Raw genomic sequence first — 19,498 nt, forward strand, 5'->3', positions numbered from 1 at the left:
GCTGAGGAAATGCAAAAAGTAAACAAACGGTATAAATAGAGAAAGAATGTAAGTCTGTGGTTAGCAGTGACGTCTGGATGTCCAGTTTAAAGTTTTGCGCTTTATTCCCAACCTTTACTTACAAACTTAATAAGATTACAACAATATAAATATCCAACAGTCTTTCGTTAGATGAGCATTTCATAAATATGTCATTCTGAAATGTTTTGAGATTTGAATCTTGAAAATGAGGGTCTATCAAAAGCAACTCATTTTAATTTTCCATTTTAAATTCATGTTGGAGATAATAACATATACTCTTTTAACCTAAAGACACCTTTTACTGTGGGTTATAGATTTTCCAACCCTAAATTATGTTGGTTGGTGGTCTTAGTTACCGTTTGAAAGTCTGATGTTTACCGATTTTTGTGATTGTTGTTTGATTTATTTTAGTTTTGTTTTTGGCCTTAAATCTTTAGGATGCTTTTTTTTTTAATTTTTTAAAATGTTTTTATTTATTTTTGAAGGAGAGAGAGACAGAGCATGAGCGGGGGAGGAGCAGAGAGAGAGGGAGACATAGAATTTGAAGCAGGCGCCAGGCTCTGAGGTGTCAACATAGAGCCCAATGCAGGGCTCGAACTCACAAACTGTGACATCATGACCTGAGCCTAAGTGGGATGCTTAACTGACTGAGCCACCTAGGGGCCCCTGGGATACTTATTTTTAAATGCAAATATTCAGAATCTAACAAACGTGAAATATTTTCAGGTTCCTCCTTGCATGGTTTTTGAGTTGAGATTGTCCCAGGTACTGGTTATCTTGACTGTTAATGAATTTATGAAGATTAAGAAATAAAAATTACAGTGAATACCTTATAATTTATATATTGATCGTGCACTATTTTGTTTTTTTTTTTAATATTTTTTAACGTTTATTTATTTTTGAGACAGAGAGAGACAGAGCATGAACGGGGGAGGGTCAGAGAGAGGGAGACACAGAATCTGAAACAGGCTCCAGGCTCTGAGCTGTCAGCACAGAGCCCGACGCAGGGCTCGAACTCACGGACCGCGAGATCATGACCTGAGCCGAAGTCGGCGGCTTAACCGACCAAGCCACCCAGGCGCCCTGATAGTGCACTATTTTGAAAGTACAACAGTTAACTGTGGAAATACACAGAGATACTGGTATTTTCTTTCTAATGCCTTAGGCAATAGGTTAGTACAACTGCAGATTTAGATTCATGTTTTCATAATAAGGATATCACTTGAAACGTAAAGTAGTTCATTTCCTTCACATTCTGTATTTGAAATTTAATGATATTGGCCCCATTTTAAAATGTAGCTTATAAAAGTTTGTAGTCCATATGTTTAACTGCAAATCCTTATGATTTTATAATATCTAATGGAAATTATTAGACTATCATGGTTTCTATGCAGTGATTCAAGGCCTAAGAATGAGATAAATGTTAAATCTTCTTCACATTTTGGGCCATCTTCTGCTATTTTGAGATATGTTTCCTACAAAGAAAAAAATCCCAAAGTCATTGTTAGTCAAAAATTTGGTTTTTCTTGACTTACTATACGTTGTAAAATCACACTACCCTTTTCTTCTCTTCCTTTCTCTATTGCTGCTACTTGTTAACTGTTTTACAATTTTTTTTTTTTTTAACAAAGCACTATGCCCAACATGGGGCTTGAACTCATGACCCTGAGATCAAGAGTCTCATGCTCTACTGACTGAGCTAGCCAGGCACCCCTACAACTAATTATTTTAATAAACTCTAAGAATGTTATTGACCAGAACGCACCTTAGATACTATTTTGACAAGTCGCTATGTCTTACGTATGAGAAAGCTAAAGTCTGAAAGTATTATTTTGGAGGGAAAGAAAAATACCTTCATCCTCCTATCCTTTTGGTTCTCAGTGGGGTCTGCGTGACAAAAGACAAATTAAGAAAAGTGGGCACATTTATTTAGTGTAAATTTTACCTGACATGGGCACTTCATATGGACATGAAGACAGAAAGATAGAGTTAATCTGAGTGTCTTTATACCAGGTTTGATGAAGAGGAGAAAGTGATAGAAAAATGTGGCAGAACAAAAAGGATATGAGCTAAGGGTAGTAAACTGAGGGAAAGTTAGCAAAACCTGTTCATTCAGATGTATCTCACTCTTCTTTTTTGAGATAAGGATGATCCTTTCCTCTGGGAGGAGAGAGGGTCCTTCTCACATAAAGATCTTATGAACTGATTCAGGGAAAATCCTTCCTGTACTGGCTGTTTCTCAAATGTCTTCAGCTTAAAGTAATCAATATGCCCAGACACCATATTTGGGGGTAGTATATCCTGGACCCCATTAGTGACCCCTTTGTCTTTCCGAAGGAAAGTGGTGACAAAGCAAAGATCATGTGCTGAAACAGGGATACTTTTTATTTTTTATTTTTTTTAAATTTTTTTTCAACGTTTTTCATTTATTTCTGGGACAGAGAGAGACAGAGCATGAACGGGGGAGGGGCAGAGAGAGAGGGAGACACAGAATCGGAAACAGGCTCCAGGCTCTGAGCCATCAGCCCAGGGCCTGACGCGGGGCTCGAACTCACGGACCGCGAGATCGTGACCTGGCTGAAGTCGGACGCTTAACCGACTGCACCACCCAGACGCCCCCAGGGATACTTTTTATAACTATTTATTTAAAAAATCTTCTTGGTCTTTTTTCTTTAAAGCCCAGCTGACAATTTCCAGAAATTTAATGACAGAAAAAATTTTAAATGGCATACATGCTTCTTTTCCAATTATGTAAAGGTAAATACAATGTATTGAGTCTCCAACAATGGGTATTTATAAATTAAATTGAGCATTTTCACGTTTAAAAATTTTTTTTCAAGTATTCTTTGCCACTCTCCCATGTGGGGCTAGAACTCACGACCCCAAGATCAAGAGTCTTATGCTTTAATTACTGTGCCTGCCAGGTGCCCCACATTTCAGGGTTTTTTTTTTAAATATTTTATCAGCCTAGTGACTTGATTTGTGCTTGTTAGTGATGCATGCTTTCTATGGAAAAACTAACATAATCTTCAAAGAATAATTTTGACACAATTTATCACTGAGTACTGTTGTTTTGTTCTTTAGAATGTCTTGGCTTATCTATCTCTATAACCCGAATCTCTGTCATGTCATCAAGAGCATGGCTTACTAGAAAAAGATCATAATTCTTGAAGTTGAAAAATCAAAACTCAAATTCTATCTTGCTAGGTGTACGGCCTTTGAAATATACTTACATCTTCTGGTCACTAGTTTTGATGTTTCTAAAATGAGGTCTATTCTGTATGTCTTAGGTGATAGGAATGATTTTTATTACTTATTTTGCTTGTTGACGTAACCTATGGATGTTTGTTAAGTAGTTAGTTTGTGATTCGTTGACTAATTGTTTCACTCCTGCTTGAGGAGACAATTCTCAGCTGTATTTGGTGAAAGATGAAAGAGCTGTTTTAGCAACTGAATAAAATTTTAAGATGGATAACGTACATACAACTGCTTAACCGTTAAAGTCAATGAGAATCCCTTCAAATCTGTACATGGAAGGGACCTTTGAACTCATCTGTTACCAATCTCTCATTTCACCAAAAAGAAAACTTAGCTGAACACCATAGTGGTTACACAGAAAGTTCATGTGCATTCTGGAACAGAACATAGATCTCTCTACTTTAAGTCTCCAACACCTTCCATAATATTACGCCACCTCTCTCAATAAAAGGGTGATTATGTTGAGTCCAGGTATATTCGTATATTTTAACAGATATGTCAAAACCATGAGAATTTCCAGATGCATTTTGTAAGATTTCATTAAATAATTAAACACACATATATTAGGATATATATTTCTTCAGGTAAATAATTATTAAACTGATGTAAATTAAAATCAATTTTTAAATCTGTGCCTTAGGTTATAACAACATTCAATAAGATTCGACTGGAAGCCATCACAGGCCATTTTCCTGTGTGTTAAAGCAAAAATGGATTCCTTTTCTGAGGAAAATGTTGACTCTGACAATATGTTATCTCCTTTGTGCACACCTGTGTAGAAATGGAATGGGTTTCCAACTGTTCATATGTTGTTGCTAGTTCCTAACAGTTCACAAGGAGATGTCAGGCCTGTGATTGTCATGTGATCCACCTTAAATTGACAATGTATTATCTTTACTATCCAGGTACTAATCAGAATACAACTTTAAACTTACTACCCCACAATTTTTACCTAGGTCTGCAAGATTTATTGAGGATTGAAAAATACGCCAAGACTATCTCTCTAAGGCATTCTACAACTTACTCCTCTGTCATGTCAGACCATCATAGAGGTCCACAATGGAACAACACTATTTTGGCTAGTTGTAGGGTAGTTTTCATTGAACCTTACTTTGGTCTCATGTCAATGCCTGAATTCCAAATGCTGGTGATACCAGTGCCCTCTGGGACAGACTCATTTCCTGGAGGAATGCCAAGGCCATTGCCCTTTCTACCAATCGGTACTTACCTCATGAGGACTAAAGGAAAAAATTGTCTCTATTCTTAGTAACAGCAGTGGTTATCACTGCCCTCCACTGCTGGTCTTGGTGATGTGATCCCATCTTGCCAACTCTGTAACTTATGAAACATAATTTTTCCTTATTCTCTTTTTTGGTTATTACCATCATCATTATTGTATGCATTAGCTTTGGGAAAAGCAAATTTACAGCCCAAATTCTCACAAATTATTTTATGGAATTCCTTGGTGTGTTAAACTTTCCTCTGACTTCACCTCATTCTTTCCCTTCTTATTTTCATCACTTATTTTTTTATCTTGTCAGAATCCATGCAATTTTATAAACAGCCCTAATACATTTTACAATAGATATTTGAATAAATAGTATTTATTTTTCAAACTGTATGTCACTGATGTACATTTTTGCTCTACATACAGCTACTCTCATAGATAAAATGTAATTTTGCAAGGTTTTCAAGGAACTAAAGAATCTTGAGAAAACAGAGGTAGAGGGATGTGTCAGTAAATGTGTAAAAGTGATGATGAAACTAATGATAATAGACTAAAAAGAGGAGGAAGATGAAGGAAAATGAAGTATAGAAAAGAAAGAGGAAGGAGAAGAACTTAGCATGTGCCAAGAACCATAGGAAAAAAAACAGTTTCCATCTACTTGAATTTGACTCAGGACAAAAACTACATTTAGAGAAGTTAAGTAACTTTCCTCATGTTAGATAATGTATAAGTTACAAAAATTGAACTCTTCAACTTTGCTACCAAAACTTTTTGTTGTTGTTGTTGTTAAAAGTTTGTTTACTTATTTTGAGAGAGAGAGAGCCTGAGCAGGGGAGGGGCAGAAAGACAGAGAAAGAGAGAATCCCAAGCAGGCTTTGCACTGTCAGCACAGAGCCAGATGTGGGGCTTGAACTCATGGAGTGTGAGATCGTGACCTGAGCTGAAAAAGACACTTAACCAACCGAGCCACACAGGTGCCCCCAAAACTTTTTTTTTTAATCAAAAGCAACATGAATTCAAATTGTATTCTATGCTTTTCCTTCAGTCTAATTCATTAATCTCACAAATAACTTTGGATTCAACTGAGATCTCTTGTATAATCCGTGCTACTACATCCTGAGAGAAGTTAATTCTGTCCTAAAATGACATCTGAAGCCAATATTTATAACCCAGTCTTATGTCCTTGCCAAGTTTCCTGTGCTAATGATCTTAAGCTTCAATAACAACTGTCATGTAGATGAATTGCAAGGTACTTTGGAAGCTATATGAACATATCACACAGCTTATATCACATATATATTTTCTGTATTACCCCTGGATTAAAATGTCACCTATTTTAAGAATTCCCAGCAAAGCATAAAGAAAAACGCAAATACATATACCATGACCAAGTGAAAATTCAGAGTAAAAATTAAGGTTGACAGAATGTCGTTATCACACAAATTAGACTGGACATGGAAATTAATCTTTGGAATTTATAAAACTATAATTATCATTTCTCTGTATTTTCATTCATTTCCTTTTAAAAAGAAAATATAGGAAGAAAACTGGTTATCAGCATTTTATGGTTAATTAATTCAGAGTCATTCAATGGTATAAAATTGCTTCATACAATTCTGAAGTAACAAATTTAAATCTTACCCTAACTGTGACATACTAAATAATTTTTTTATTATAATACGGATTTCTCTCCAATGTATACAATAGCCTCCTTTTATTTTAATGTTATTTAAAATTTAAAAAGAAAACATCAAATTTGACACATCCTGGTGTGGTTTTTTTCTATCTTGTCATTGTTTTTGTTTTTGTTTTTTTTGAGAGAGAGAAAGAGAGAGCATGAGTGGGGGAGGGGCTGTGGGAAAGAGAGAATCTTAAGCAGGCTTCATACTCAGTGGGGAGCTCTACATGGGCTCAATCTCACAACAGAGGTCATGACCTGACCCGAAATCAAGAGTTGGACACTTAAACAACTGAAGCACCCAGGCACCCCTGACACATTATCTTTTGATAGAAATTACTGCTAAGGAAATTCCACCATTAGCGTTTTCAAACATGTCTGACCATAAGATTCCTGTGAAGAATCCAGATTCTTGTGCCCTCTCAGACAGTATTGTTTCAGTCTTCCAGAGGGGCCTCATAATGTGAGGCTTTTTACAACTCCAATTGATTCTTTTCATAAAGGAAGTGTGGGAAATAATGATTAAGGTAATATTCACCTTAAGAAAGAAATATAATAAGTGTATAGTTGTTTAGAAGCTTAATTTTGAAGGATATTTACTGCCATCTGGTAGAATGCTAGGACTCAGGGTTATCTTGGGATTTAAGGCCTGCAGACATCTGAATTCATCCTACTTTTCCATCCTCACTTCTAATGATCTCTGGCTCCCACTTCTTAATTGGGCACCATGAGGAAGCCTGTAGTCCCCTGCGACGGTATGTTGATTCTCATTCTCATGTCCTTATTCTGCTACCTCCGGATGCAGTACTTTTCTTCTTTACCTCCTTTTGTCCCCTCATCCTCACCATCTTCTTTCCCTTCATTAATCCTATTCATTAAAACCCCTGGGGCGCCTGGGTGGCTCAGTCAGTTAAGTGTCCCATTCTGGCTCAGGTCATGATCTCATGGTTTGTAGCTTCGAGCCCCACGTCAGGCTCTGTGCTGACAGCTCAAAGCCTGGAGCCTGCTTTGGATTCTGTGTCTGCCTCTCTCTCTGTCCCTCCCCTGCTTGTGTTCTGTCTGTCTGTCTGTCTCTCTCTCTCTTAGTCAAAAATAAACATTAAAAAAATAAAAAAAAATAGAGTCTAGAATTGAGTGAGTTCTAGAGCAGTACACACACAGCTTTTTTTAGTAAGTCAAGCTGTGTACAATCAGGGAGGCACCAGAGAACATTCATCCTAAAGGCAAGAAAACAAGTGCTCTGAGGTCAAGTGGTTGCTAGCCTCCAAATAACCACTAGAAACTCAAAGCAGGAGGTCCTGATCCTGAGATCACCTTTCCTCATCCATTGCGTGTGTGTGTATGTGTGTGTGCATTTGCGTTTGTGTCTATGGATTTTATAACTTCTTCTCCTGAACCAAACTTGAACAAAATGGGGCTTCAGTGTCTCACTGGCCATACCTGGAAGATCCTGAAAAGCCCACACTGATTAGTTTCAGAGCAACTGAGTCTTGTTCTTTCTTTTATTTAGAGGACAAGAGTCTTGGAAGGTAGGGCATAATTTGCTTCCCATTTGAGAAACTGCATAAAATCTAGATGTACAATCTCAAAACAAATTAAGTTATAAATTTATCAGACATAGCCTTGGTTCAGTGTTCACAAGAACAGAGAAGAATGAGGTGGGTCAGCGGGTTAAGTTCTTCTCACATAGGCCGTGAGTGATATCACAGCTTGTGTCCTCTTGATTTGTAATGGAAATTAGACCCAGTAAGGGGCATCTTACCTTTTAAGCTATGACATTTTTGAAATTATACATTCTAAGCAGGCTGGATAATATTTTAAACAAAACACTATTGAAAATCCAGTTCATCAGAGTCACTGCACATACTCAATTGCTGATTTTTATATTGCAGTATTTTTGGCTCTAAAATCATGATGAAATAACACCAAAAGCAAATGGGCCATATTATGCACAAATTGTTTGCTAAATCTAAATTGCTAAATTGAAGCTTTTTCCAGCTGTGTCAGAACAAAAATATATTCAGCTACAAATATATAGAATTGGGATATTTTGAAGGTGCAAAATATGCGTGGGGGTGCCATTATAAAACTGATTGAAAAAATATATCCTTTCTTTAAATTCTGTTTTTTAAATAGAGAAAATTTATATTTCTGAACAAATCCTTTCCACATTAACATTTCCTAGGACATGTGTCCCATTTGGTCTATAAAATCCTAAAATGAGATTATGAAATAATAAATCTGCTCATCTCATAAGGAGAGTTGGATGGCTTGATGTAAAATTAAAACTGGATGTCTGTAACACAGAGCACCTTACGTTCTATGGGATGCATAATGACTCAAAAATTTAAAATTATTACTTAGATTCTTAAGGTTCATGGAAAGGTTATTCTTGCAAATTTACTTTAGAATTACGGTACTGTAGAAGCTAAAAAAGATGTTAAAAATTTTGATTCTGTCCTTCAAATTTAAATGTCTAGGAAATAAGTAATGCAACTGAGTGTTTTCAGACTCCTTCGGAAAGGGCCCACCATTGCTTTGCTCCAGTAAATCTGTAATGTTTAAGAATAGGGCGTCCATTGCCATATATATTAAATATATATATTTAATTTTTTTATTTTTTTTAAGTTTATTTATTTATTTTGAGAGAGAGAGCAAAAGCTTGAGCAGAGGAGGGGTAGAGACAGGGGGAGAGAAAGAATCCCAAGCAGGCTCTGCCTTTGTTAGCATAGAGCCTGATGTGGGGCTTGAACACACAAACCACGAGTTCATGACCTGAGCTGAAATCAAGGGTCAGCCACTCATCAGACTGAGCCACCTGGGCGTTCCTATATATTTAATTTTTAAGAAAAGCTCAAAATCCAGATTTTAAGTGGATTTTTCCCAGTTTTAAATAGCTATGTGCACCAAACAGTTGTCATCGATGAGCTACATGTGACTTTTGAGTTACCCATTTGCCATTTATGTTTCAGAAAATGGCTCTTTTTTTTTTTTTTTCCGGTGATAGCAGAACTATGCCACCCCATGCAGAGCATTATCTTTTGCTTCTGAACTTCTCCCCACTTCCTCACGGCTCACTCAAACCCTCCTTAGCCATCTCCATCCTAACTTCTTTGAAAGTTCAGAGGAAGTTTTGATTCTCCTAGTAAACATTTCCCCTTCTGAAGCTTATTGAACTCTCCTTCCACCTTCCTTCAGAACATTTTTTTGCCTCATCTGTTTGGTAGGAATTATATACCACTGCGTGACATCTTTCGTAAGATCATATTATGCTGCCCATTAATTTATACTTCTTTAACTTGAGATAAAATTCATGGTGGCTTTTAGTACATTTACAGTGTTGTACAACATCACCACCATCTAGTTCCAGAATATTGATATTACCCCAAAGGAAAATCTTTACCCATTATGCAGTCACTATTCATTTCCCCCTCTCTCCAGCCCCTCACAACCATTGAACAGTCACTCCTTAATCCCTACTCCTTGATCCCTTAGCCTCTGGCAATCACAAGATGGCTGTCTCTCTGGATTTGTCTACTGTGAATATACCATATAAAGGGAATCATGCAAAATGTGGCCTTTGTGACTGTCTTCCTTCACTTAGCATAATGCCTTTGATATCCACCTATGTTGTGGCATATATCCTTGTTTCATTCCTTTTTATGGTTGAGTAAGATTTTATCCTATGGATATACCACTACTTATCCATCCATCAACAGATAGACATTTGAATTATTACCATTGTTGGACCAATTTTGAATAGTGCTACTTTGAACATTTGTGCACAAGTTTTTGCTGGAACATCTATTTTTCATTCTTTTGGATATATCTCTGGGAGAGGAATTGCTGAGTTTTATGGGAACACTGTGTTTAACTTTCAAAGAAGAGTCAAATGTTTTCCACAGTGGTGGCACTCTTCTTTCTGACCAGCAATGTGTGAGAGTTCATTTCTCCATGTTTCGTTACTAGCCAACGCTTGTTACATTCTGGTGTTTTTCTTTTTTTTTAATTTTTGTATTTTTGTTGTAGCCATTTAGTTACTATGAAGTGATATCTTGTGGTTTGAATTTGCATTTCTCTAATGACTGATGCTATTTAGCACATTTTCAAGTGCATATTGGATACTTAAGTATATCTTTTTTGAAGAAATGCCTGTTCATGTCTTCTGCCAATTTTTAAATTGGACTGGCTGCCTTTTTGTTGTTGAGTTTTAAGTGTAACTTATACATTCTGGATGCTGGATTTTGTCAGGTGATTTTGCTATATCAATCATCATAATCATGAATTTTTTTTCATTGTGGTAATGTGATATATTATTGATTGATTTAATGTGTTGAATCACCCTTGAAATTCTTGGATAAATGTCACTTTTTCTGATTAACTCTACCAAACATTTAAAGAAAAATTAACACGAATTTTTCTCAAACTCTTACAAAATAATAGGAGAGGAAGGATCACTTTCTAACTTGTTTTGTGAAGTTAACATCAGCGTGATGCCAGAGCCAGACAAAGGCATCACAAGAAAAGAAAAACACAACATCTTTGTAAGAATAGATGCAAAATTCTCAACAAAATACTATCAAACTGAACCAAGCAGCATTTGAAAGGATTATACACTGCGGCCAAATGAGATTTACCGAAGAATTTCAAGGGTGATTCAACATATAAAATCAACTAATAATATAGTGCACTAATTCCTTGGCATACAATTGTTTATGAAGTTTTTTATAATATTTTTATCTAAGGCCAGAAACAATATCCTCGTTTTCATTTTTTTGTGGTTCCCATTTTCACTTCTAATTTAAGTAATTTGAATAATCTGTCTTTTTTCTCTGTCTACTGAAGGTTTGTCAGTATTGTTGATCTTTTCAAGGGACCAACTTTTATTTTCACTTATCCCATAATCTATCTATCTATCTATCTATCTATCTATTTATTTATTTATTTAAATCTTCATTCTTATCTTTCTCATTTCCTTTCTGCTGCTAGCTTTGGACTTAGTTTGCCCTTCTTTTCTAGTTCCTTTATGTTTAAAATTAGGCTATTGATTTTAGATAGTTCTATTTTTAAATGTATGATTTATAGGTACAAATTTCCCTCTGAGAACTACTGTAGCTGCATCTTACAGGTTTCATTATTTTGGGATTTTGTTTCCATTTGTCTCAAAGTACTATCAAAATTTTCTTGTGATTTCTTCTTTAAACTATTAGTTATTTAAACTATGTTGTCCAATTTCCATAATTTGTTTTTCAGAATTGCGTCTATTATTGGTTTGCAGTTTCATTCCATTGCAGTTGGAGAAAACATATTTTATTCTTTAGCTATTTAAAAATCTATGGAGACTTGTTTTATGGAGTAGAATATAGTGTAGCCTGGGGAATCTTCCAGGTCCATATCAAATAAATGTATATTCTGCAGTACATGTGTCTATTAGGTCTAATTGCATCATAGTGCTCTTCAAATACTCTATTTACTTTTCATTTTCTGTCTAGTTGCTCTATTTATTATTGAAAGGGAGATATTGAAGTTTAAAACTATTGTTTTAGAAGTATTTCTCTCTGTCAGTTTTTGCTTTACAGATTTGGGGGCCCTGTTGTTAGCTGTGTATATGTTTGTAATTGTTAAAAATTCTTAAAAACAGACTCTTTTATCAATATGTAATATGTAATATACAGTATTTCTTTTTCTCTTGGGACAATTTTTGCATTATAATCTATTGTATATGCTATTAGTGGAGCCCATGGTATTTCTTTAACTGTATATTTTTTAGTTATTTTTTTAACGGTAACCGTGGGGAATACAATTGACATCTTATTCTATTTCCAATTAATGCCAGCTTAGTTTCAATAGTATACAAAGTTGCTTCTATATAACTCCAACCCTCTTATATTATTATTGTCACAAATTATATCTTTACACATTGTGTGACCATTAACATTGATTAATAATTATTTTTATGCAATTCTCTTTTAAATTGTATAGACTAAAAAGAGGTGTTACAAATGAATAAGTCATGGGAATAAAAGGCACAGCATAAGGAATGTAGTCAATGATACTATAATGGCATTGTATGGTGATAGACGGAAGCTGCACTGATGGTGAACATAGCCTAATATATAAACGTGTCAAATCACTGTGCTGCACACCTGAAACTAATATAACATTTTGTGTCAACTACAATTATAAAGAAATTTGCTAAAAATGAAGAAAAAATGAGGAAAAGAGGAAAAAGAAATAAAAAATACAATAATACTGGCTTATGTGTTTACCTATGTTGTTACCTTTACCAGGGTTTTTATTTTTCTCCTATGGCTCTGAGTTACTTCTAGTCCTTTTAATTCATTTTGAGGACCTCCTTTAACATTTCATACAAGACATCTCTGCTAGTACTGAACTCTGTAGTTTTGTTTATATAAGAATGGCTTCATTTTTGAAGGAAATTTACCAGATATAGAATTCTTGGCTAACAGATTTTTTTTTTTTTCTTTCAACACTTTAAATATCTCATCATACTGCCCTCTGGCCTTTATAGTTTCTGGTGAGAAATGGCTGTTAATACTATTAAGTTTCCTTTGTTTGAGACAATTCACTTCTGTCTTGCTACTTTCATAATTCTTTCTTTGTCTTTCAACAATTTTCAAGAAGTCTTAGTGTAGAACTGTTTGAGTTTACTCAAGCTGGGTTTGTCGAAATTCTTAGATGTGTAGATTCAGTATGCAAATTTAGCAAGTGTTTAGCCGTGAATTTTTCAAATATTATTTTGACCACTGTCTCTTTCTCCTCATCTTCTGGGACTCCATTATGTTTATATTGATATGCTTGATGGTGTTCCAGAAGTCTCATCTTTCTTTATTGTTTTTCTTTATTTTTTTTTCTTTCTGTTTTTCACCCTGGATGCTCTCAAATAATCAATATTCAAATTTACAGATATTATTTTTGTCTATTCAAAACTGCTATTGAACTGCTTTACTGAAATTTTTCTTTTAGTTATTATACCTTTTACCTCCAGAATTTCTATATGGCTTTAAAACAAATTCCATCTCTTAAGTGATATTACCCATTTGGTGAGGCATCATTCTCTTGGTTTCATTTAGCTCCTTTAACATATTTAAAACAATTATTTTAAATTACTTGTTAGGTCAGATCAATTTCAGGGGTTCTTTGGTGACAGTTACTACTAATTTTTTTTCCTCTTAGTGGTATGAACATTCATGTTTATTATTTTTTTTTGCCTGTCTCATAATTTTTTGTTGAAAGATGGATATTTTGAACATTGCAATGTGGTAACTCTAGAAATCAGATTCTTCTCCTTCCCCATAGTTTGTTGTTACAATTTGTTTTGGTGGGTTGTTTGTCTAGTTCTTTTTCTAAACTAATTTTGTTAATATACATTCTTTGTCTTATTGGCCACTGACATTTCTGTTTCTTCAGCTTTGTAGTCAGCTAAAGATTTGACAGAGATGTTCTTAAGTGCTTAAAACCAAAAAAGACAGGAGAAAAAAACAACAACCACCTCTCTTTGACTTTTCAGATGGACTCTGTATTCAGGCACTCCAAGATTTGCCAGGTAGTTTTTGTTTGTTTATTTGTTTTGTTTTGTTTTGTTTTGTTTTTGAGACAAGAGAGGGAAAGTGTGAGCAGTGGAGGGGTCGAGACAGAGAGGGAGAGAGAGAGAATATCAAGCAGTCTTTGTGCTGTTAGCACAGAGCCCCATGTGGGGTTCAAGCTCACAAACTGGGCTCCAACTAACAAACCGTGAGTTCGTGACCTGAGCCAAAATCAAGAGTCAGATGCTTAACTGACTGAGCCACCCAGGCACCCCACTTGCCAGGTAATTTATAAGATTGCTGTGGTCTTCACTTCCTGACTTCCTGCCACACAGAGCCTGAAGTTCAGCCAGAGGTGAAAACTTAGGTTCTTCTCAGGTGTTTTCTGAGCGTGCATTCAGACTTAGCCATTTTCATGACCATCTATATACTTGAGACTATGTGGGAATTTTCAAAGCCTTTCCTCCCTATGTTTCTCCTTCCCCATCCTCTTTATTCCCAAGCTTCTTGGTCTCTTGTTTGTCTCAAATATTCTAATTTGGTCCAAGTGGCCATGGCTAATACATTTACCTTTACATGTTTTCAGCAAACACTGCTGGGGATGCTGTCACAATCCTGTGACAGCTCTGAGGTAGATGAAACACATCAAGCCCTTGAGATGACCCTTCAGACATCCACTAGACAGGCCAAAACACACAGCCACAATTCTTTAAGAACAAGGTCCATATTGATCCCTCTGGTACCAATAACCTGCACCAGCAACACAGGTTGCCATCTCAAGGCTGCTGCTGCTAAACTGCGTCGTGCAGATGGCAACCACATGAGTTTAAAGTGCCCCAGAGCTCTCTTACCAAAATCCAACAGTTTTTCTCTTCATTAAATATTCCCCTGATTGTTGTGTTCTGATTCCAGAATTCAAAAAAAAAAAAAAGTTAATTCTGACAGTTTTTGCCAGCTCATAGCTTGCTTTTGCAATGAGACAAAGTTTTGAAATTGCTACTCTAACTTCTGTTGTCACTCTGGCTTACTTTTTGACATTGATTTTAAGTTATAGACAGAATGGACGCTTATCGTGGTCTAGACTTCTATTTCATACTATGTTTCATGATATTCCACTGTAAAGCCTAAAATTTTACATATAGTAAATATTGAAAAATAATATTGAATGAATGCATGAATGAATTAATAAATTAATCAGTACACCCATAGAAAGATTTATATTACCTACCTTAGTGACTTATTCTGTAGTATAAAAATCCCAAATATAGGATAATTTTTCTTACACTCTAAAATAGATTTGTTATGGTTGCACTAATTTTCCTTTGCTCAACTGTTAGTGAAGATAGAGAAAATATGCTCCATCATTATATTTTTCATAGTATGAAAAATATCTTCCTTGGTGTACACTGAGTAGTTCTTTAATTTAATTTTCCCATAATCTTATCAACTCTAAAATAAACAATCTTTCAGCCCTTCCTCAGTGGTTTTATTTTCTGCCTAAATTATCCAGATAAGGGCTGGAAAATAAAGACCTATCTCATTTGGCCAAGTTAACAGTCTTCAATTCACTTGGGAGTTGAGCAATCACATTGCAATGAACTTTACTTTAGAATTTTTTAATTGAGTGTGATAATATAAAATAGTAACAGGAATATTACCCTCGGGAATGATGTTTCTTCCATAGTACTAGTGGCTGGCCATAGATGTTTAATGGTTGATGCATTTGGGTTAGGGTTATCCCTAGCACTGGCAAAAGCAAATCCAGGGTTGAGAATGATAAACTTAAAATGATACATTCTGAAAGACCATTTCTCTATTTTTCTACCCAATTAGCCAATAACTGTAAAGATAGTGTATTTAAAATACTAAAAGTGGTGTTATTGAATGCTCTACATTTATTTTCATGAAAATATTTCGAGTGCTTTTTATGTACTGGTAAATTCCTAGATGCTTTCTAGTAATTGGTTACTAGCAGAACAAATGCTAAAACTTTAAGTTAGATCAAGTGTCCCCATTTTAGTCAAGGAAATTAAGAACTTCTAAGGGACTTTTACAAAGGAAGTTGGCCATAAGAATGCACTACTCTAATCACCGTTTAAGAGACATCCTGCCTCAAGGACCATCTCTGATTGCAGCAAGGTGAGGATATGTTCTCCTTAGGCAGCTTTAAGCAATGCCCAAGCATAATAGAGCGGGATGTTGTTATTTCTGTTGAAGGCAGGATTCCCCTGCTGACAGTCTTTAGACCCCTTTGAGCTTCAGACTTTCTCACACCTATACCATAGCCTGAGTCTCTCTCTTCCTAATTGTCCCCCCTTTCTTCCACAGGTGTCAGACCCACACCACAGTCGGAGAGCTTTGCCCACTTCTGCTTTCTCTTCTGTTAGCTGTCACACACATTACCTGAAATAAATCTTTTGTACTGCAAATTCTGCTTTGGCATTTTCTTTCCAAAGAATCCAAACAGGCACAAGGAGGAAGAATGATTTATGGGAAGAGAGCAAGAGTTATTTATTTACTTGGGGTGATTGATTTGGTAGAGGTTGTTATGGTGTACCTGGATTTTTCATTCTATTTCTCTTACTAGCAATTTGGTATTTTTTTGGTAACAATATTGTTTTGGTAAAATGAGGGCAATCATATCTATCTTGCAGAATTGTTGTACATCTTCTTTATGGTTTTATTTGAGTAGAGTTGACACACAATGCTACATTAGTTTCAGGTGTACAACTTAGTAACTTGACAAGTTTACACATTATGCTATGTTCACCACGAGTGTAGCTATCATCTGTCCTATTACATTGCTATTACAATATAATTGACTGTATTCCTTATGCTATGCCTTTTATTCCCATGACTTGTGCATTCCCTAACTGGAAACCTGTATCTCCCACTCTCCTTCACCCAATTTGCCCAACCTACCACCCTGCCCTTTGGCAACCATCAGTTTATTCACTGTATTTATAGGTCTGATTCTGCTTTTTTGTTTGTTTATTATTTTTATTTATTATTATTATTTTTTTTAGATTCCACTTATGGGACCTGTTGTAATCTCTTGAATGATGTAGTAAAACTTGGCTCTAAGTAGGTGCTCAAAAATGGTAGCAATTGGTCATAATGTTAATAAGGAAAACTAATCGTATGATATAGCAGATATTATGAAATAGGTGTAACTAATAATATATCTCGTATGAGGTATGAAGTATGAATATATCTCGTATGAATATATCTCATATGAATATACTCATGATGTATGAATATATCTCGTATGAATATATCTCGTATGAAGGATTGGCTCTGGTATGAAAAGTCAAACACATTCCCCCAAACAGTGACCTTTCTATGCTCCATGCCTCTTTCTGGCATCACTGCAATTGATGATACAGGTTTTTGATTTCTTAACATTTAGTAGCTTTTTCAAATAAGACATTAAGTTGGTATTGTCACTAAATATTTGAATTGATGATATACCACCATGGTATATATACAGTTATCTGCATAGTAATTGATACTACCTGCCAACAATGAGTATGTGGCTCTATGTGTCTGTAAATGGCACCCATACACATTCTCTACTCAGTTCCTTTTTAAAGGGATTAGTCAGAGGTCACATGATTTAAGAGTAAAATATTTAGACCTAAAGTGAGAAAATCTTCTGTCAAGTTTGAGCATCTCACCAACTATGACTGGGGGCGATCATTGACACATAATTTTAGCTTCCTTATTTCAACAACGAAGGACTTAGGGCAATTTATTTCAAAAGTGCCATTAAGTTATGAAATCTAAAAACTCACCATAATCAGTTCTCAAGAATTTACACTTTAAGTTTACAAGTTATACCATAATATTCCTAGGTTTTCATTATTCTATGATTGGTTTTATAATGTTTACTGAGGATGGATTTTTAAGAAAAAAGGAAAGGAGTTAAATGGATGACAATTTGTTAACAGTCTAGTAAATTAGGGGAGAAAATTAATCATTAAATTTTACAATTTGATCTTATTTATTTATAAAAGATTACTACAACAATAATAAATATTAGAATTAATAGAATTTTAATAACATTCACTAGAAAATATGAATGTTAAAATACCTTTTCCACAGCCCCTTTCCTGAGAGAAAAAAATAGGAAGAACATGCATAAATTTACCATGCTACAGATGTTGAAACAATGAGAGATACAACAGTAAGGATGATGTTTCCATCTTGCCTCTAAGGTAGAAACTATGCTAGAGTTTCTAGACTAGGAAGTTTGCATTACCATAAAGAGCATGTTTAAGGTTCATGTATGATAATGTCATCCAAAACAATATAGGTTCAGGCTCTTATGCAAACTGAAGGAATCACATTTGGCTTCTGGATCAATGTCATGTTTGACATTAAAAGACCAGAGTTAACATCGATAGATAAGAGTAGGTCACTGGTAATTAAGGATGGAAATGCCACCCCTCTACAACAATTGAAACTTCACTTCAAATTATTTGAATTCAATTAGAAAAGCCAGAGGGGGTAGATATAAAAACCCTTGCATAAAGACAATTTTAAATGGTATAGTTCAATTCAATATGGTGGCTAGTCATTCAGTGTCTACTGTGAACCAGCAGCACTATACCAAGCTCTGCAGACCCAAAGATGAATAAAATATGCCCCCCCATCAAGGAAGAATGATTTATTAGAAGACATGAAGCTTAGCTCAGGAATACTGAAGGGCAAGTGATGTAAGTTGCTGTTTCTTATGGCATAAATAGGACAAATTAAGAGTGTTCAATTTGAGCTAAAGTGATCAATGCCCAGAGAGAAAGGTAGACAGAAATAATGACATATCAATAATAGCATATTAGACAAACGCAACTGCATCTGCTCATTTAAGGGTTTATTCTGTGTGACAGTGATGGTTTTGCATCTTGGTTGGCACTTAAAAATTTCACAGCACCAAACGGAGTCATCTTAGGATGAAAGAAATGAAAGAAGCAATAATACAATAAACACAGATTTCCCCCCACTCAATGTCTCTTTCTGTTTCTCAATCTCTTCTCTCTCTCTCTCTCTCTCTCTCTCTCTCTCTCAATCATACACATACACATCACCACACACACACACACACACACACACACACACACACACAGCCACACTGCCTAAGTGGCACTGATACTTGATGACTTATCACTGTGGTGGTAAAAATCAATGGAGAGCTATATTTGGAGGATCACTATTTCCAATGAGAACGCTGGTTAAATAGAATGCTTTTCTGGCCAGTACTTTTAGCATATCTGGCGTACTCTGCACTGGAATAAAATGAGAATAAAGAATAGCCAACACTATTTGATGCTCAAATTGTAAATTTGACTTACACACCATGGAATATATTTTGGATAATAAGATAATAAACCTCTCTATCCTCCATAAATCCCATTGGCTTAAAGACAGTTAATAGAATGACAGGACTATGACACCGTTGAATACCATTTCAATGCTACTGTCCCTTAGCACCTGTAAACAAGGAAGTGATGTTTAAGACATGTAAAAAGTCTTTAGGTAGACGCCAAGGGTGCCGAGATCCGGTGTGTCACGTTTTCATGTCTGTGAGTTACCAGCAGCTCATCTTTCCAGGTTGTGTCATTGGTTCCCTGGGAAGGGAAGGATGTGGCTTTGTAATAATAGTAACCACTGATAGTCACTGAGTGCTCACTATATGCCAGCCCCTGTGTTGGGTGCTTTGCTTTGCCTTATCTCATTTTGTTCTCATAACAGCACAGTGAAGTAAAT

At 35.5% G+C, this 19,498-nt stretch overlaps 1 long non-coding RNA gene and 1 other non-coding gene across 2 annotated transcripts in view; one reads left to right on the plus strand and one right to left on the minus strand.

The window, feature by feature from the left end:
* Positions 1–19,498, plus strand: part of LOC147581252 (uncharacterized) — a 64,356-nt gene that overhangs the window by 34,286 nt on the left and 10,572 nt on the right. The window lies entirely within an intron of this gene.
* TRNAK-CUU (transfer RNA lysine (anticodon CUU)) lies at positions 1,658–1,730 on the minus strand. The gene has a single exon. It is a non-coding gene; the product is annotated as a tRNA-Lys (tRNA).

Source organism: Puma concolor, chromosome B2 (assembly GCF_028749965.1).
Source record: "Puma concolor isolate L17-30 chromosome B2, mPumCon1.1.hap2, whole genome shotgun sequence".
Taxonomy (NCBI): domain Eukaryota; kingdom Metazoa; phylum Chordata; class Mammalia; order Carnivora; family Felidae; genus Puma; species Puma concolor.